Here is a 21243-nt window from a genome sequence, read left to right as displayed (position 1 = left end):
TTTTGGAAGAGAGGAGGCTTGGAGTGAATGGGTGGAGAATTAGAGGAGTAAAACGACTGCCTTACTGCAGTGAGGATTTAGTTGAGATGAGTTAACAAAATTTGTGGTGAATCCAATCATCCTAGTTGCGTTACTTCTTTTAACTTCATTTCAGAGTCCGAATATGAACAAAGGCGGAAGATAAGCGATATTACTGAAAAGTTGGAGTTTGGCAGGAATATCTATCTCCAGGACAGGGAAGTCCAAAGTAGAATATAATGTAAAGTTTAGTGGGTTAAATAAGGAATAAATATTGGGGAGGAAGATGAGTATATTCTGGGTTAGAAGAGATGCCATAATTGGGATAAGTGTAGGAGGAAAAAAAAGTTACTATCAGAGAGAGGGATTTCAGAATTCTTGATCACGGGAGTGAAACATGCAGATGATAGCAAGATCAAGGGTGTGGCCTTATCTACATTTACTAGAGATGGAAAGGAGGAATAGGTCATGGAGTTGAGAAGACTGAAAGGCTGGGGGTTTGGTTGTGAAGTAACACAACATATTTGTTACAACTCCCAGGAATAAAGGCAGAAGTTGGGACGTAAAGAAAGACTGTGACATAGTCAATGAACTCACCGAGAAATAAGGGCAAATGTAGCAGATAGCCAACAGCTACCAGAATTTCAAAAATCTCGGTGAAAAACTTCGGTGAAGTGAATCTCAAATGGACAGACGCTGCTGAGTGATGGTTGCAGAGATTTAGAGTGACTAAAGAGAGGAATAGTCTAGAATGACTCTTAAATTGCAAACCTGGGAGACGGGAGGGTGGTCATAATCAAGCCCGTCACAAACAAGGAAGTGGAGGGGAAGGGTTTGGGGGAAATGTTAATGAACAGTTTCGGAAATGCTGAATTGGAGGCGTCTCTTGGGCATTCAGTTGGAAAGAGCCACGAGACCAGGGGTCCTCAAACTTTTTAAACAGGGGGCCAGTTCACTGGCTCTCAGACCGTTGCAGGGCCGGACTAGAGTAAAAACAAAAACTTTCTTTTGTGGGCCTTTAAATAAAGAAACTTCTTAGCCCTGGGGGAGGGGGATAAAAGTACTCAGCTGCCGCATCTGGCCCGCGGGCCGTACTTTGAGGACCCCTGCACTAGACAGTTGGCGATGCATGACTGGAGCTCGGAGGCTGGATATCGATCACAAACCTATAGATGACCATAGTGCTCCTCCGCAATTACACTCAGGTGGAGGAAGGCACCGGCCGGATACACAGGAATTTTACATTAATGAGGCTGAGAAAAAGCCCGCCGAGTGGGTAGGAGACGTCTTCAGGAAGCCCAGCAGTCCTTTGGGACCTTCGGGAGAGAAAAGTACGGAAATCCAAGTTCCGCGGCACAAAAGTACGCCTTCCCATTGGGAGGCTCAAGCGTGGCTTCCGGAAGCGCCGGCCCGCAGCTACGAATGAATCTACCTCATTTTCGGCTTTGGGGCCGCCCCAGGATCCGGAAGACTAGACAAAAGAAAGCGGAAATCCGGTGGCTCGCAGTGCAGGCCGGTATCTGTAGGCAGGTGAAGAAAGACCCGGGAATTGTTCAACTTCCGGTTAGTTGCCGCAATCCCTGGGGCTTGTGGTAAAAAGAGAAAAATAGTTGTCTCCTTGGCGGGGGGGCCTAGCTTCTCGTGTTTCTCTTTGCTTTCGGGAGTCTCTCACAATAAACATCGCAAAGTAGAGTGGCCTAAAAAAAACAAGCAAAAAACTTCCCCTCCTACTCTCGTTTGTCTTCACCACCATCTGTAACCCATGTCGGTCCCTTTCATTTACATCAGATTCCCATGATGCATTGAGCCCTGGGTCCTTGTGATTAGTCCGGAGACATTCTACATCCGTTCTGCCTTCAAATCGTGGCGCGGGAACGTTTATTCTGCTCCTGAGAAGCAGCAGCTGCACTGAGTTGGGGGACCTGAGTGAGGTGACAGCTCCGTTAGGGTCTTGGGCGGGTGGGGCTCTTCTCGGCCTCCCCGGTCGTGAGGTGGTGGTGTAGGGGGTGTTGGGCGCTCCCGGTCGCTCCGCTTCCTGGACTGGCCCGGGCCCAGCGGAAGAGCCGGACACGCCTCGAGCACTCTTCCCTGACCGGCCCTTGCTATTTCTCGGTCTGGTTTTAGGTTTCTCAGGGAGGCCCGTTATGACTCCAACCGAGTTCCGTTGGCAAGAAGGAGGATGAGAAAGGAAAGACCATCCGGGTGGGGAGAAGCAGGTGGGAGCCGCGCGAGATTTGGCCCCCGCGGCTTCGTGTCTTTAGGTGGGGTCGGAGGCCCCCCTTTTGTGCTGGAGCCCGGCGGGGTTTGGGGGACAGGTGAGGGATGACATTCTCATTAGACTTGGCGCGTTTTGTTATCGGACCCCGGCAAACCCCCAGGGTTAGTCTGCATTTGCTCAGGTGCCTCTGCATGTCTGTCTGTGGTGCCATATGAAACTGATGGGGCTTTAGAGATCCCGGACGCTCCCAACTAAAGCCTTTGTTGTGTCGGATTGCCTTCCTGGCTGTCATTCTTGTGATATTGGGATTTGGGTGCGCAAAACCTGCTTCCCGCTCCAGCTCTGTAGGCTAGATTTATCCGAGAATCCGCTTTTATTGCGCTATTAACAGTGTTCTACTGGGTATTTTTGTTAGTTTTTATTTTTTTTTAAATTTCGTTTTTGAGACTAAAGTGAAGTTTGTGACCCTGCACTTAGTCTGGGACTTCGTAGGCACTTAATAAATCTGATGACCCCTTTGCATTTCTATTAGCATTTGTATATGTGCTTAATTATTTTAAGGGCAGCTAGGTGGTAAAGTGGATAAAGTGTAGGGACTCTTCTTCCTCTTCTTCTAAACTTCAAATCTGGCCTTAAACACTTACTAGCTCCGTGCCCCTGGGCAAATCACTTTCCCGTTTGCCTCAGTATCCTCATCTAAAATGGGCTGGATTCTTTGCCAAGAAAGCTCCAAATGGGGTCAGGAAGAGTCAGATGCTGGAACTATGACCAAAGCTTTATGTCTGTGGGTAAGTCACTTGAGTATAGCTTCCTCTTATTTGACTGAAAAACAACAACTATTGTTATAGATAAGAAAACTTCAGCTTTGACATGTTAAGTGACTCTGGACTCACACACGGGAGTAAACATCAGTTGAGATTTGAACCATAGTCGCCTGACTCCAGTATGTCCTCGGTGTCTTCCTCACTCCTCTTGTACTGAAACCCCCACCTCTTACTTTGCCACTTCCCCACCCCAACACAAATCTTATCTTTATTTCAGTTGTGAGAAGTATGTGAAAATTTTAAGTGCTTTGCAAATCTGAACACACTAATGTCAACAACTTTCATTATTGTGAGGGATGTAGAAGACCCTTACCCAAAATGACTCAGAGATCACTCAGTAGAAGGCAGAAAAGTTGTTTATTGAAAACCTCCGGAGGATGAGCCGTCCCATCGCAAGATAAGAAAGAGAAAGCTCCAGTAGGAGGGCTAAAGAAGTAGTAAAGATACATAGCTTTTATACAAGAAATTACATCACAAGTGAGAGAGCATTGAGAAGGGGAGGGGGAGGCATTTAATCGGTTGTTGCTATTTGGGGAGATTGGAATGGAAGGTTTCTGTTTCCCTGAAATCTCCTGATTTCAAGGAAACAGAAAGTCAGACCTTCAGGCTTAATCAAGCAGATAGTGGTCCAGCTAATACACTAAATATCGATAAATGTCAAATACCAATAAATGTCATCAGCTCAGGTTAAGTAAATATGTTTCTAGCTGGCCAAGGCTCAAGTAGATATGAGCCTGCACATATTATACAGGTCAGAGGGGAAACACAGAAATAATAAAATACAGAAAAAGAATTCATACATTCCTGTAAGTTCTTCACCTTATTTTTTCCCCACAATGGCTACTTCACCTTCAGCATTGATCATTAGGCTGTCACCCAATGTTGTTTCTGTTGTTTATCCTTTATATTCTGGATCCAGTGATCAGATAGAGATCAGGACGATTGGAGATGGCCGAGTGCAGTGGGAGACCTGGGGCTTTTTAAGATAAGGTCTTCCACAGTTTTCAGTCTGACTGAGGCTGCACCCATTCAGCAATTAGGGTTAGGTAAGAACTGAGTCAAAGAATTTCCTTTTTCACCTAGTCAAAAAAAAATTTAAATAAATGGATGGATAGATGGATCTGGGAGGGGAATCCCTCAGAGTTTCTGGCCAAAGCAGAAATGAATGCAGATTTTATTTATTCACTTTATATCTTGCCACCAGACCAGATGACTCTGGAGGGGAAAATGAGGTGACCTTGCATAGCCTTCCCTCACTTAAATCCAATTCACTTGCGTGTCATGGCATTCCCTCTCTGATGTCATGGTCCTCTTTCAGAACAAAGGACAAATAACCTCTGTGAGTAAAGGTGGCCTGGAATTGGTCAGTTGGAAGACCTCCTTTCTTCCTTCCCTCCCTTTCTGTTTGCTTTCTTTCCCTCCCTTTTTGTCTCCCTCTCTCTTCTTCCTCTCTTCTTGTTTCCTTCCTTCCCTCTGTCCACATAGGGTATCATACTCTTACCTATATATGCTCTTAAAAGCATTTTATCCCTCTCTTGTACCTCTGAGCCCTCCCAAGATATCTTAGGGTTTATTGACTCAATTTCTTTCTTTAAAAAATTTTTTTTATTATTATTATTTATTATAGCTTTTTATTTACAAGACATATGCATGGGTAATTTTTCAGCATTGACCCTTGCAAAACCTTCTGTTCCAACTTTTCCCCTCCTTCCCCCCACCCCTTCCCCTAGATGGCAGGTAGGCCAATATATGTTAAAGTTTATGTTAAATACAATATATGTAAACATATTTATACAGTTATTTTGCTGCACAAGAAAAATCAGATTTAGAAAAGAAGGGAAAAATAACCTGGGAAGAAAAACAAAAATGTAAGCGGACAATAACAGAAGGAGTGGAAATGCCATGTAGTGGTCCACACTCATTTCCCATAGTTCTTTTGCTGGGTGTAGCTGGTTCTCTTCATTATTGAACATTTGGAACTGATTTGGTTCATCTCATTGTTGAAGAGAGCCACATCCAAAAGAATTGATCAGACTCGATTTATTTCTTAAGGACCATGCCTTAAACCAAAACCAATGTGATTCTAATTGGCCACGGATAGGTCCTAAGCTAAAGCCCCATTTGGTCATTGTTTGTGTCCTGATTAATCCAATATTATAATTTCAAATAGGCAGGTCATTAAGTGTGCCCATTACTCTAGCTGTGCTGCCATCTTGTGGCTTTCCTTTGAATTGTAACTGTCATTAGGGAAAGGTTTCAGTTATTTTAATGAGTCAAACCTACACCATAACTCAGCAAATGTCCTGAGATTTAAAACAAATCTTCAACTCCTTTGTCCTTCAGTCTTCTGATTTATGTACTCAGTATGCTAATTTGGATTGTCTGGGTAGAATAGCCTAAGGAAGGAAAGAAGGGGCAGAGTTGGCTAGTTAATCTTGATTCTGCTTTCCTGCTAGCAAGAAAATCACTGGTCTCTAAATAAAATTTGGTGTACTTAACGGATGTATTGTTCTGGGGGAAAGAAAGTTAAATCTAGATGTCCTTTCTATTTCTGATCCCTGAGCTTGAATAATTCCCAAACTTTTTATCTTTCAGGTACAGTTCTGTTAAATTGAAATAATTATCATTGTCATTTGAAATTCTAATTAGCAAGAATTCTGAAGGAACTAGTAGACTAGTTGGGTGCTCAAAAGCAAGATTAAAAATATACTTTAGCAATTAAGAGCAGGGGGAAAATTGTCATTGAATAACGCTTTCTTATTTCTTTGACACAACCTCTAGACTGAGATTAATGTAGTTCATACGATCTAGGTTCATGTCTTCATAATTCAAATCATAATTACTTTCCTATTTTGTAACCATGTTAATAGTGTCATAATGCTTGTTTTGTTTTTAGCTGATCCCACTCTATTTTCTATTACAATATATATTATATATGAAATAAACTACAGTTGATGGAGAAGAACTTGTTAAAATTGGAAAGTTGAATTTAATGAGTATCTCCTTGTGAACTTGGATGTTAACTTTGTAGATCTTACACCTTAACGTTTCGGATTTCTGAATCATCATTTTGTTATTTGCCTCATATTGGTAATGAGCTTTTAACTGTTAAGTATTAAATACCTCACTAACAATTTTAATATTAAGTCTGAAAGCTCCAAGTTCAAATGTCATAGACTGATTGAATTATGTTTTTGGGGTTTTTTTTATCCTTTTCAGGTTGATCTTGCGGAAATGAAAATATTGGTGGTTCTGGGGCAGTTGACAGAAGATCTTAGGAAGCTGGAGATATTAACCAATCTCTTTTAACCCTTGGAAGGGTTATTACTACCCTTGTTGAAAGAGTGCCACACATTCCTTATTGAGAATCCAAACTAACTAGGATCCTTCAAGATGCTCTTGGGGATTGTACAAAAACATCTATAATTGCCATAGTTTCCCCTGCATCAGTCAATCTAGAGGTAAAAACAAAAAAAAAAAAAACCACTTTGAAAAACTTTTGAAAATACTGTATCTATAAATTTTTTTTCCAGATTATGAGAAAATAATTGCTCTTCAAGTAATTACCCCAATTGTTTTCAAACTATCTATGGGAAAATTATCTAGGCCTGCTACTTCTTGGATGATGGGTATTTGCATAATTTGTTCAAATAGAAAAATATAAAGACTTTATAAATGATCTGATAGAATGTAACCTATTGAGTAGGAATTGTTTCATTTTTTTTGTATTTTTATGTCCAGCACCTGGTCCCTAGTGGTACTGATGATTGTTGTTTGAGCTTAATTTAATATCTTATGACTCCTGAGGAAACTGAGCTCCAGAGTTTGTGTCTCACTCAAGGACAGACAGTGGCAGTTGCTGAATCAGAACGTGGCAGGTCCTCATACTTCCAGCCACTGCTTTTACTGTACACTTTGATGCCTCAAACTTATGGCAGTTTTCTTAGCTGAAAACTACCTGCCACTTTTCTGTTCTTTTCACTTAATATATTTGTGTGGAAAATTGTTGGAAATTGTTTTGCTCATAATTAACAATGAGTTAAGTGGCATAGTGTCATGTTTTGTTTTTGTTTTCAAAGTATATGCAAGTATGTTAGCTTTTGGCTTTGGGTGTTGCTGAGCCCCAAAGGAAAACATCTGGTGCTAGAAAAAAAGAGAAGGAAAAGAGGAGTGGTTTGCCCTTTTATTGTCACCATTGTTTTGTTTTTAGTGAACAAAACAAGGTCTAGAATATTTCTAAGACATCTCTTCCTCTTGGAAAAAATGGAATAAGTCCGTTCTGTAGGTTCTGTTGTCGTTCAGTCATTTTTCAGTTGTGTCTGACTACTCATGATCCTATTTTGGGTTTTCTTGGTGGATGCACTAGAGTGGTTTGCCATTTGCTTCTTTGGTTCATTTAACAGATGAGCAAACTGAGGCAAAAAGATTAAGGGACTTGCCCAGGGTCACACAATGTTTGAGGCCTTTGAACTCTGGAAGATGAATTTTCCTGACTCTAGGCCCAGCATGCAATTTGTTCTTGTTGGGTATAATAGGATTTTTTCCCAACAGATTTCCTTGTATTGTTTGATCCTGTTTACGCTTCTTACCAAAAGATTTATGGGTACTACATAAAAGTTTCAAATAAATAGAGTTCTTTGTTCTCCAAAACTATTTGAATTAAAGATTATATCATTGTGGATTGAATTAGAAGATCCAGGACTCTTGAAGATTGAAAGTAGAGGAAAGTAAACACATATTTAGAGCACACACTGAAGCATGTGCTGTCTTTTTTGTTCCCTTTCTGCTTTTGGCCTTAGCTAATTGGATTTCCTTATAATTTGTATGTGACTTTAAGCTATGTTGTGTATCATGTAATAATTACTAGTAAGATACTGTACAAATAATAATAATAATAATTCATTTGTTCTTTGCACAACAGGAAACATCCGAGTACTTTGGAATATGCTCATAAAGCAAAAAATATAATGAATAAGCATGAAGTTAACCAGAAGCTCACCAAAAGGGCTCTTAGTAAGGTATTTGTGATTTCTCAGTTAAATAATGGTCTTTAGTTGACAGTTCTCAGAAGAAGGTATTTGAAAATACTTAGTCCTTCCTTAAGTTTTTGACTATAATGTTTTTAACCCAAGTTGACATCATTAAATAACTTATACAAGTTTTTCTTAATAAACAGCTTTCATTTGTATATGTCATCATTGTTTCTTGTTTTTTAAGCTTTTTTTCTCTTTTTTCTACAATTCCATTGAAAAAGAAAATAGAAAATTCCTGTAACAAATGTGCATTGTCAGAAAAAACAAACTTCATTATTAATGTCCAATATGTCTCATTTCACACCCTGAGCTGATTATCTCTCTCAGGAGATGGGTATAATGTTTTATCATTAAGTCCTTTAGAAATCACAGTTTGCCATTACATTGACTAGAGTTCCTAAGTCTTTGAAATAGTTTGTCTAGTTTGTCTTTATACTTTATAATGGTATTGTATAAATTGTTGTCCTTATTATTCCCGAATGACTCTAAAACTATGCATATCCTTTGATCTAGCCATGTTACTACTGGGTCTGTATCCCCAAGAGATCATAAGAAGGAAAAGGATCCACATGTGCAAAAATGTTTATAGTAGCTCTTTTTGTGATGACAAAGAATTAGAAATTGAGTGGATGCTCATCAATTGGGGAATGATTAATAAGTTGTGGTATATGAATGTAATGGAATATTATTGTTCTATAATAAATGATAAGTATGTTGATTTTAGAAAAGCCTGGAAAGAATTACATCCACTAATACTGAGTGAAATGAACAGAACCAGGAGAACATTGTATATAGTAACAGCAAGATTGTGTGATGATAAACTATGACAGATTTAGCTCTTCTCATCAATAGTGATTCAAAACAATTCCAATAGATTTGGATTAGAAAATGCCATCTGTATCCAGAAAAAGAACTATGGAGACTGAATGCAGATTGAAGTATAGTATTTTGATTTTTGTTTCTTGTAGTTTTTCCCTTTTGTTTTGTTTTTCTTTTACTCCATGACTAAAATGGAAATATGTTTAAAATGAAAAAAAATTTCTTTTCCTTTTCCTACTTACTTCATCTGCAATTAGTTCATATCAGTTGTTTCTCTGAAACTGTCCCTTACATTATTTCTTATGGTGCAATAGTATTCCATTCCATTCAAATACCATAATTTTGTTGATACATATCTTAAGTTTCTAATACTATCACAAAAGGAGCATCATTATTTAAGACATAATAACCTAATAATATCTTAATGTAAATTATATAAAATCCTTTTACTGAGTGCCAATACAGTGTCTAACTCGGGATAATCAACTTATTTCCCTAAGGTTATATTAGGAGTGCTTAGTTGATTTGACAGACTGTTTTAACAGTCAATGTACTATATACTACTTATATAGTACCTTAATACAGTATATTACTTATATAGTACCTTAGAGTTAGCAAAGAACCTATACATTTGCCATCTTACTTATTCTCATATATCCTCAGTATCCTCAGCATTTACTCACTTTGATAGAATCATAGAAATTTGAGTTTAGAAGAAATCTTTTTTTAAATTAAAGTTTATTTTCATAACATACATGGACAATTTCCAACATTCACTCTTACAAAACCTTGTGTTCTAATTTTTCCCTCTCTTCCTCTACCCCTAGACTGCAAGTAATCCAATATATGTTAAATATATGCAATTCTTTTATACATATTAGAAGAACTTTGCAAATATATTTAACCCCAACTCATAGTTGAAAAGTTCCCTTCTATGACACTCCTTTAAAAATCTATCTTATTTTTATTGATAGTTTTTGTTTTTATGTCACGTTCATCTTCACTTATATCCCTCCCTCTTCTTTATCCAGCAAGTCATCTCTTGTAATGAAGATTTTTTTAAAAAGGGGGGAAGGGATAAAAATTTGAGTAAAAGACCAACAGATCCACATACAACATGGCTTTCAGTATGCATCATCATCCATCTTTACGATTCTCCCCTCTGCCATGAAGAGATGGAGGCTCTTTTTCTCAATTCTTTTCTTGTACCTAAATTAAGAACCTCTTCCCAGATTAGTCCTCATTTTAGACTGAACCCAGCTGAAGTTCTTTAGTTGATCAAGCTATGTAATTATGTGGTTATTCTGGTGAGGTAAAAAAATCTTTTCTTTTTAGTGCATCTGCCAATAGACATTTCATCCAGAAATAGCAATTAGGCTTAGAAGAAAGCTTTCAGCCTTATGACTCTCTGACCTTCCTTTATTTCTTTGGGTAGTGTTAAACGGACCCTGTAATGGGCTGAAGTTTGAATTCATGCACTGAGGTCCCAAGTAGGTGAGGCTAAATAGTAATTGGGCTATACTCTATTAATATACACGATTGGATAAAGAATGGTCCCTGCCCACTCTCCTTGCAAGTCCTGATGTGTTGTATAGGAAATGACGATTTTGGTGGGTGGAGGCAGAGAGAGACAGGAAGAGAAGCTGGAAGAGATTGGGCCTGGGTTCCATACTCCTAGCTGCTGGTCATGTGGCTGCAGGTCTAGCTAGCTTCTTAACTCAGCTGCACACATTGCTATCGCCAATTCTCTTCCACCTCCGATCCTTCTTCACTGAGAATAAAGATAGACGATTTTCTCCTAACCTGAATTCCTGACTCCTGCTGATTTAAAAATACACGGTCTTCACAGGACCCAATATCTCTTATCAGCATCTTCCTCTGTACCTTTTAATATTCCTGTTCCAAATTAAGTGTGTACTTGGGACATAAAGGTTCTTTATCTTATTCAATCAGTCATTAAAGATTTGTTTTTCAACTCATCTAGGATTTATTGAGCCCTCACGAGCATCATGGGAGACCAGAATATGCAAAATAATTAGGGTCTTTGTAACAGCTCTAAAATTGTCTAGAATAGGGGTCCTCAAACTACGGCCAGATGCGGCATCTGAGGACATTTATCCACCTCACCCAGGGCTATGAAGTTTCTTTATTTAAAGGCCCACAAAACAAAGGTTTTGTTTTTACTATAGTCCGGCCCTCCGACAGTCTGAGGGACAGTGAACTGGTCCCCTATTTAAAAAGTTTGAGGACCCCTGGTCTAGAATATTGATTGGGGGGTATGGCGGGGAGTTGAAGCCATGGCCTCTTGTTTTCTAATCTATCTTGTAAGGGTTTAGGTTTGGATCTCTTATTACACATGTTTCATATACATGAATTTTAAAGATTTGAAGATAACTACACATTTGCTTTCACTTAGAATATAAAATGAATTAATAAATTATCTAATATTTAAGTCACCTTAAATATGACTCGTTTCAACCTCTCTATTTTTTGTTTGTATACTCCTGTAATAAAAATGATTTTTATGCATCAATTTATTATCTATTTTATGTTCAAAATTTTTCAAATTTTTCAAAATGCATAGAATGAATTACTATAAAGATCAAGAGGAAAAAACGTTATCTACAACTCTGTTGTTCATTGTTACATTATTCAACCAAGAAAGCATACAATCTCAAAAAAGTAGAATTCAAGGGAAAAAAACCAGACCAACAAAGTTTTCAAAATTACCTTCAAAGAAGTTTAGCAAAATAAATGTATGATCTGAAATCCTTCTTAGTTGTAAATATATAAACTTTTACATTCATTTTACATTCATGTACTGTAGTGAGGTCATCCTTCAAACCTTTTGCAATTTAAGCACATTATTCTTACCTATGTTATAATTATATAAATCAACATAACAGAAATCTTCTGGCTGTGCTTACTTCAGTCTTGTATCATTTTATACAAACCTTCCCAGGTTTCTTTAAAACTCTTGCAATTGTTTCTTTTATATATTCCATTATATTCATAAACCATAATTTAACCATTCCACAGTTGCTGGGCATATATATGCCTTGGTTTCTAATTCTTTGCCACCATATAAAGAACCACTGATAAATAATATTTGCACATGAATCTTTCTTCTTTTATATCTTTGACATAAGGAAAAACTTGTCTTATTAATTTTCTATCAGTATTACTATATAGTATTGAAATTTAAAATATAGTTTTCTCTGAAGAATAAAAATTAATATCACACAGAGGGCAGTGGTGAGGTACCTGGTGGGTAGGAGCATAACATATAACTAGTGAGAAACTATGAAAAACAATAGGAGTAATAGATGTCATCAAAAAATTATCTGATAAAAAGAAAAGGTGAACTGGGAAAATGATGAGGGCAGGAGATAGAAGGTTGATAAGCTAGTTTTCCTAAAAATTAATGTAGTTTAAATTAACCATGTTACCTTTTATGATCATTTCTCTTTCTTTTGGTCATGGATTCTTCTCCTTTCCATAAATCTGACCAGTAATTTCATTCCATGTGCCACACAAATTTGCTTATGATATCACCCTTTATGTCTACTTCTTATACCCATTTTGTTCATATCTTGGTATACATTATACGTTGTTGGTCTATGCCCAGTTTCTGCCAAACTTCTTTCCAGTTTTCCTAATAGTTTTTGTGATCAAAATTAACCACTTTAGATCCAGGATTTTCTCTATAACATTATTGTTTTATGAACTAGAGGTTGATAGCCAGAGTATCTCTCTGATAACTTTGTAATGACAGAAAGGAGACCTACAGTATGTTGCATTGTATCCTCTGTGGCAAACTTAGGTGAGAAAGTTTGGATTAATCTTAAACAAAATTGGCAGGCGTGGATAAGTTTCAGCATGCTTAGCTGGAAGGAATTCCTGAAACAATGAAAATCCAAGATTTGTTTGAGAGCTTTTTGAAATCTTATGAGGAGGGAAGCCTAGAAAATGCTATTTTACATCCCAAAGTCAGAATTGAAGAGCTACTCTCAAATAGCCAGTTTTATATTTATTGAAAATGTTCCATAAAAAAGTAAATTAAATGAACGTGGGCTCTTAACAGATTTTTTTTTGTGGCTAGGTTGAATGTTTTGTTTTTTTTTAAGATGTTTAAAATGGAAACTGTTGTTCAAACCAGTTAGTATAAATTTCTGCACTGACAAAAAGTGCCAGTTGTGGAAAGGATTCTCATCTGATTCTTAACATAAATAATTCCCAAGTGATATAAAGAACTCACCAACAGAATTAGTTTCCTTATCCGTAAAATAAAGGATTGTATCAGGTGATCTTTTAAGATTCCCTTCTAGTTCTAAATTTGTCTAATTATTGGTACAGAGGTCTTTTGAATAAACAGAATATACTCCCTTAAAAATAGCTCTTACACTAGAGGTTATAAATTTGGAATAGAAAATATCAAAAACTAAATTAAGTTTAAAGTGCCAGACAACATAAGCAATATCTTTTTTCAGTATGTCTCTTACATAGCTCTTATTCCCAGGGAAGTTACTTCTTAGCATATTGCTTTAAGCTTTGCTATGATATTTTGTTTATTTTGAGTATTAATTTTCTGTGGTAAGTATGGTTTTATTATGTCTGAGTTAAACTTTTTTAATAGGTGGACATGATCAATTTTATAATAGAGCTTAATGAGGAAATGTTCAGGGTTCAGAAACTAACTTCTTAATATGAAGGTCATTTAATTTATAAAGAGGTATAATTATGCAACTATTAATGCTGGTAACAGCATTTTTATGATCATTTGGGTTCTAATACCATCTGTATCAGTGCTGTGATATAAGAGGAGCTAATGATATTTTACTGACTGAGTTAAAAATTCTGAGTACATTCTCTTTTAACCTTGTAAATCATATAGGATCTGAATTAAAATAGAATAAATTTTACTTATTTCTTCACACTTATATCCATTTTGTTCCCAGAGATGTTTCTCCATTATATTCTATCCTTGGGAAGCATTTGTAAATTGATCTTTGAAAACCATGCTAATCTTTTTTTTAACTAAGATTTTATATATATATGTATATGTATTTTGTGTATACACACACACACACACACACACACACACACCATTTCTTTTTCAAAGCAGTTGAGATTAAGTGACTTGTCCAAGGTATACAGCTAGGAAGTGTTAAGTATCTGAGGCCAGATTTAAACTCAGATCCTCCCAATTTAGAGCCAGTACTCTATCCATTTTGCCATCTAGCTGCCCCGATAATATATTTAAAAAAAAAATTAAAAAATTAAAATCAGAATTTTTTCCCTTGAAATATTTTGTGGAATGTTCAAAGATATTATGAGGTTCCAGGATTTTTCCCCCCCCTTAGGAAAAAGTGAGTCTTATATATTTGTTGTTCTGAGCTAGAAACCTAAAATCAAGTCTCATAGAAATAGAGTATTGTTAATCTATATGCAGTAGAAATAGATCATGGAAATTTCAAAGATATTATAATGGTAAATTGAAATAGATATGGGGAGAGGAGAAAGAACTAAATGAATCATTTTGAGATTTTGATGCTAGAAAAACATTGTCTTAGAAAAGGGAAAATCTAGAAGAGTTCTGGTTTGAGGAAGAATTTGACTTTATACATTTTTAATTTAGAGTAACACCAGGACATCCAAGTGGTGATGTCTTCAGATATGTAGAGTTATACTTGGAGAAAAATAGAGCTGGATGGAAGTGATAATTGCAGCTAAGAAAGTCTAAATGAATTTATGGAGAAAAGAGAACAGAGGACCAGGGACTTAACTTTCATTTATGATCATATTAGTGGGGGCAGTAGGAGGGATTGGTGTCAGTGAATACAATAAAAGCAAGAGTCCAAGCAGGGGTAATAGATCTAGTACAGTATTTTAAGTAAGCCCCAGTGTTCTTTCTGTTACCTCATAGTGATTAAGAGCTCTTATGTTTACTGTCATATGATTGGAATAACCTTTCCAGATACTTAAATCTATAAAAATTAGGTTTTATTCTTTTTGTTTTACAGTTCTTTTTAGGTATAACGTAAAATATGTACTTTTTTTTTTACCCCACTAACAGTGTTACAAATGAAATTTCTTTAAAAGAGGGTGTTTTCTACTAAGAATTATTGTAATTATAACACTTAAAATTCATGATTCTGAAGAACAGAATGCTGGAGGAAAAATTATGAAGTCACTAATATGTATCATTCATCAATCACATATTTATTAAATGGCTGTGCTCAACATTGGGGATGCAAATACAAAAGAGACACTATCTGCAAGGAGAGTGTTAGTTTTAAATGTTAATGGGGGAATCAACAAAGAAAAATATGTACACTATAAACAGAATTAATAAATTCAAACATATGCAATATAGTCATTTGGAAGGAAGAATGTTAAGGGCCAGGTCAATTCTCCGAGAGCCTCCACAGCTGTGGATCATAACATCTGAAGGAGTTGCAGGGCTGCCTTTGCTGACACAGGTGTTGTGGACTGGAAATGACATAAATTGGAAGTAGAGGGATGAGGAGAGAGGTCGGACAACGCAATCACCTCTCAGAAAGGTCAGAGAATGGCAACGGCCTCTCAGTCTCCTTGTATCTTCCTCTCACAAGAAGAGATCCATACTGGGTTGGATCTCCAGCAGCCACTGTCAGGTGGCTCCTGTGTATTCCAACAGGAGAACACTAGCAGTCAGGGTGTTCAAGAAAAACTCTGAAGATGATACCTAAGCTGTGTCAAGGGGAAAGAAGCAGTTTTGTTTCAATTATGGAGGATAGCTAACATAACTGTCGACTATCGTGGTCATAATGTGGGGCAGAGAGAAGGTTAGTACAGCTGGATTACTTAAGGGGTGAGTGGAATGGGGTGATGCCCAATGAAGTCAGATTTACGTAAGGGCTAGGTTGTAAAGGTCTTAAAATCCAAATAGATGTCTTTATATTGTATCCTACAGGTGGAATTTAACACCAAAAATGAGTAAGTCTATATAAAAAGAGAATTTAAGAAGAATATTGTATATGATAAACCATGAATCTCTATTCCATATCTTGTTTTAAAAAACATATGCCAAATTAACATGTTGCTTTCTTTGAAGCATTTCCCCCTTTGTTTTTCTTATTACCTCCTCCAAGAGAGCCATCTTTCTTATAAGACAAAAGAATTTTTTTCAAAAAGAAGATTCTTTGAAACTTTTAAAGAACAGTAAATACCTATACTATTAAAATTATTCTCAAAAATCAAGAAAAAAGCATTCTACCAACAAATATAATCATTAAAAACAATAAAAAGTATAAACATAGAAGATTTTTAAAAATATAATAAAAATGTGAAAATGTGTCTCAAGATCAAAAGTAAAAATCACAAACACTGGGAATATACTGTACTTGGAACTTTCCCAATAAAGAGAAGTAAAGCAAGATTATCATCACACTTTCCTAATAAAGAGGAATAAAGCAAGGTTACCACGTTTTCTACCATTATTTGATATAGTTCTAGAAATGTTAATAAGTAAGATAAGGGAAAGTGATTTAAATTTGGGCAAAGTAGAGATTAAACTATTCCTATATGCTGATGACAGGATGCTTTTCTTAGTAAATCCTGAGGAATAAAAAAAGGAACTAATTGATACAAGTTAAAAAGAAACAATTGATATAATTGAAATTTAATCATACCCACAAAATCAATAGCATTTCTATATAAAAACAAAATCTAAGAAGCAATCATCCAAAAGATTTATCTTCCAAAGGTGTCCTGTTTGTTTGTTTGTTTGTTTGTTTTTTTGTACTTCCTTCTGTTCCTTTCTTGAGTTTTTAAGTTTCACTGGCCCTCTTTTTAAAATTTTTTTTCTTCACTGTTGTTACTCCCTCTTCCACTTTAAATTCTCCCTCATCTAAGTCAAAACAAAATCTTGTGAGAAGTATTAATCAAGCAAAACAAATCCACACAAGTGTCCATGGCCCAATATGAATGTCTTTTTTTCTGCCTTCAGTCTAATAATTACTGTTTGTCAGGAGATATGAGTAACATTCGTTATCATAGGTTCTTTGGAGTCATCAGACTGTTCAAAGTTGTTTAACTTTACAAAGCTATTGTTACAGTCAATTCTCTGTATATTTTGGAAATGAGACCTTTATCAGAATCTTTGACTGTAAAAATGTTTTCCCAGTTTATTGCTCCCCTTCTGATCTTGTCTGCATTCATTTTGTTTGTACAAAAACTTTTCAATTTGATATAATCAAAATTTTCTATTTTGTGATCAATAATGATCTCTAGTTCTTCTTTGGTCACAAATTCCTTCCTCTTCCACAGGTCTGAGAGGTAAACTATCCTATGTTCTTCTAATTTATTTATAATCTCATTCTTTATGTCTAGATCATGAACCCATTTTGACCTTATCTTGGTGGACGGTGTTAAGTGTGGGTCTATGCCTAGTTTCTGCCATACTAATTTCCAATTTTCCCAGCAGTTTTTGTCAAACAGTGAATTCTTATCCCAAAAGCTGGGGTCTTTGGGTTTGTCAAACACTAGATTATCAAAGTTACTGACTGTGAATCTAACCTATTCCATTGATCAACTACTCTTGTTTCTTAGCCAATACAAAATGGTTTTGGTGACCGCTGCTTAATAATATAGTTTTAGATCTGGTACAGCTAGGCCACCTTCATTTGATTTTTTTCATTAGTTCCCTTGAAAGTCTTGACCTTTTGTTCTTCCAGATGAAAGTGCAAGAAGGAGGAGAGCCACCAGGAGCCTGATCAAAGATGGAATGTCCTTAACCATTTCTTTTTGTGCTCACTCTTAATGTATAATCATGCCAATAAGTGATCCTGATTTCATGCTTTGATAAATTACTTTATTGTCTGAAGTCTAGTGATTAAGAAACCTAGACAATCAGGGGTAGCTAGGTGGTGTAATGGATAGAACACCAGCCCTGAAGTCAGGAGGACCTGAGTTCAAATCTGGGCTTCAGACACTCAATACTTCCCAACTGTGTGACCCTGGGCAAGTCACTTAACCCCAACTGCCTCAGCAAAAAACAAAAAAAATTTAGACAATCATTTAGGTTCTATAGCTACCTTTGGATTTTTTTTTTATTACTTCAGATGTAAGAGAGAATGACCCCACCCTTGTGTCTTTTATGTGCATTTTACTTTTCTAATAAGATTTCAAGATTGTTGCCTCTGCAAACACATACTTAGTGACCACTTAAAAGAAAATTGGTGACCAGCTTGTGGTCTGACTTACTTGTTTGAACATAAACTTTCCTGTAGAGGGCCAGAGCTTTGGAGAAGTATACTTGAAACAAGATGTTAACTCAGTATAATTGATGAGATAATGGTTCTCTAGTTCCCATATATACTTAGTACTGAGTATGGTGATGTAATGGTTCTCTAAGTTCACACATAATCGGTATGCTGTAATGATGTAATTGTAATAGGGTATTTAAGGGCTGAGAAGGACTGGAAGATAGACATTCTATATTTGACCATCCTTATGGTGGCTCTCCTGCCTGAGGTCCTCCAGAAAGCTAGCCCGAACAGTACACCTTCCCTTACGTTGTTTATGGCCTGATTTCTCCTTTTGCAAAAGAGAGATAATTCTTCAGTATTCCCATAAAGGAGAATAAAAAAATTCACATCATTTCAACTTGTTAGAAAAAGAAATGCCATTTTAAAGAACTAGTAAGTCTAATTTTTTTTGACAAATTTTCATTTATATCTTCCTTAGGTTGTAAAGCAAAGGTTGTGTTCTATTCAAATTGGAGATCATGGAAAAAAGTCGATGGACCAAAGGCAGTATAAGACAACCAGCTGACCTCCTTTCATGATGAAATAACTAATGACAAGGGGAGGCTGGTGGAACAGAGTGAAGAACTTCACGATATCATGAAACATGGCTGGAATAAACTTAATTGCTTCTTGCAGTAGGACATGAAACTGGATATTCCAAAGGTAGTTTAGAAGGGAAGCCAAATTATATTATTACAGATTTCTACTTTTGTTAACTATTTTCTGATTTTGGTTGTCTACTGAATAACTAGCATCGTGCTAGAGGTGATGAAAACATAGTATAAGATGCTGCTACCTTGAGCAGCTTAGCCCAGTTAGGGACACAAGGAGAATGAAATGACTGTATTTAATGTACAATTAGACTGGGATGGGGGGTGTGTGCATAAAGGCCATGGAACATCTGAGAAGTAAAATATCATTATGGATTGGAGTAATCAGTAAAAATTTCATAAAGCCACTGACGGCGAGAAATGGAAGGAGTATGGAAAACATCCAGGTGCATCCTTTCATTCTACAGAAGTAGAAGCAGCCTCAGAGAGGTCCAGTGACTTCATTATGACCACACAGACCCCAGGCAACACAGCAAGTGTTGGAGCACAACCGCTGGCTCCAAACTCAGATTTCCTTCCACTTTACATAATATATTCTAGGAAGTGTGACTTATAGTGGAAAGATAAAACTAAATAAGAGGAATCCTATGTGCAAAACTGCTTGGAGACAAACCTAGGAAGGACTATTTGGAGGACATTGAAAATCTTGAGTCTATAAATTCTGATCTATTTGTGTAAAAATCTTTCTCATTACAACTAATTAGAATTAGAAGTTTCCAGCAATGTAGTCCATGTGGTCCTCACTGTCAGCTGTTGAGGTGATGGTCACACTGGCACTGTGTAATAAGAGCTACCAGAGGGCAGTTAGGATTTCATTCCGTCTCTTACTTTAAATGTGAGGAGTTGAGGGACTCGCACAAGTAACAAGTAGCAAAAGTGTGACCAGAAGCAAGATCCCTTCTTTGTACTATAGAATGGTGCTTTAATTTGTTTGTTTACAATATCTAGGGAAGGTTCAACTCCACAGAAGAACTCGTACCCATCTACACTGCTGAGAACTGAACCTTGGGAGCAACTCCTCAACCAGCTGAGAGAGAGAGCCCAACCTCTTAACAGTAATTGTTAAAGCAGAAGACCTCAGTCAGGTAAAATGAAGTGTTGGGATCTCAGGGTTTCTGGCTCCTCCTTCACCAGGGTCCTTTTTAATTGTGAGATATAAATGACTCCTTTGTGAGACCATATGAGTTTTCCCTTCCTTTCTTCATCCTCGGCCTCTCAGCCTCTTCCTATTTTGTAGACCTGGCTCTTCAATTTTCCTGTACCTTCTTAGATATTAGAGGCTCTTGCATCTCATTGCACATAAAACTAAAGTGTATTTACGGTGTCTCTCTCTCTCTTTCTGTATATATATGAAGAATGGTCACTTCATAAATGCTGATTGAGTTGAGTCCATCTTTCTTTTTTAGGACTTAGAGGAAGAGAAAGCTGCTCTGGAGTTCATTATGAAAACATCATGAATGAAGAACCAACAGAGGACACAAGTGTATATGATCCTATAAATGGTGGTGTTCCTTCTTTCTAGGTAACTGAATGTCACTGCCTCTGATATACATAATATATAATTTATTTCTTCTTCTATTAATCTGGGCAATCTATATTTTTATAGGTAATCCTCCATATCGCTTAGATTATCAAATTTATTGACATATAGTTGGGTAAATAACTCCTAATTATTGCTCTAATTTCCTCTTCATTGGTGGAAAGTTCTTTTTATTTTCAGAATTTCAAATTTGGTATTAAATTTGAGGTTTTTAATTTGTTCTTTTTCTAGCTTTTTTAGTTGCAGGCCCAATTCATTGATCTTCTCTTTCTCTATTTTATGCAAGTAAGCATCTAGCAATATAAAATTTCCCCTAATAACTGCTTTGACTGCATCCCACAAATTTTTGTTTGTTGCCTCATTATTGTCATTCTCTTGGATGAAATTATCAATTGTGTCTATGATTTGTGGTTTCAGCCACTCATTTTTTTAGGACTACATTATTTAGTTTCCAATTAATTTTTTATTTATTTTCATCTGGCCTTTTATTGCATCATGAGCTAAAAAAATGCATTTACTAAAGTAATTATAGAAAAAAAAGGAGAAAATGATTTAGTCAGAGGAAATTGTTGGATATCAAAGCGTATCCCATTGTAGGAGATCTGTGGGAGGTGACTGAATTACGTAGCATTTCTTTTATATAATTATACATTTATTTTATGTGTTTCCTGAAAAAAAAAGAGACAATGTGATGCAGTGGATAGAAGGCTTGTCTCTAAGACCCAGGTTCAAGTGTTGTCTGACATATACTGACTATTATTTGGAAAAGTCACTTAATATCCCGGTGAAACTCTAAGGTGGTTAGTTTTAGAGAAGGTGATGTCCTGTAATTGAAGGGAGTATCCTATTACAATAAGATCATAATTTTTATCCCTTTTGCCTTCAATAAA

General features: G+C 36.5%; 1 long non-coding RNA gene across 3 annotated transcripts; it reads left to right on the top strand.

Moving 5' to 3' along the window:
• Positions 1-1793: 1793 nt before the first annotated feature.
• Positions 1794-20425, top strand: LOC111721647. 3 transcript variants are annotated; one of them, XR_004230473.1, is made up of 5 exons: positions 1794-1949; positions 2143-2234; positions 18642-18865; positions 19762-19898; positions 20220-20425. It is a non-coding gene; the product is annotated as an uncharacterized LOC111721647 (long non-coding RNA). The 3 variants fall into 3 exon arrangements; XR_002770742.2 differs by lacking the exon at positions 2143-2234 and having other exon boundaries at positions 1807-1949; XR_004230474.1 differs by lacking the exons at positions 1794-1949; positions 2143-2234 and adding an exon at positions 7518-8078.
• The last annotated feature ends 818 nt before the right edge of the window (positions 20426-21243 follow it).

This window comes from Sarcophilus harrisii, chromosome X, assembly GCF_902635505.1.
Source record: "Sarcophilus harrisii chromosome X, mSarHar1.11, whole genome shotgun sequence".
Classification (NCBI taxonomy): Eukaryota; Metazoa; Chordata; class Mammalia; order Dasyuromorphia; family Dasyuridae; genus Sarcophilus; species Sarcophilus harrisii.
The sequence above is the reverse complement of the archived record's forward strand: the minus strand, read 5'-3'. Positions and strand labels throughout refer to the sequence as shown.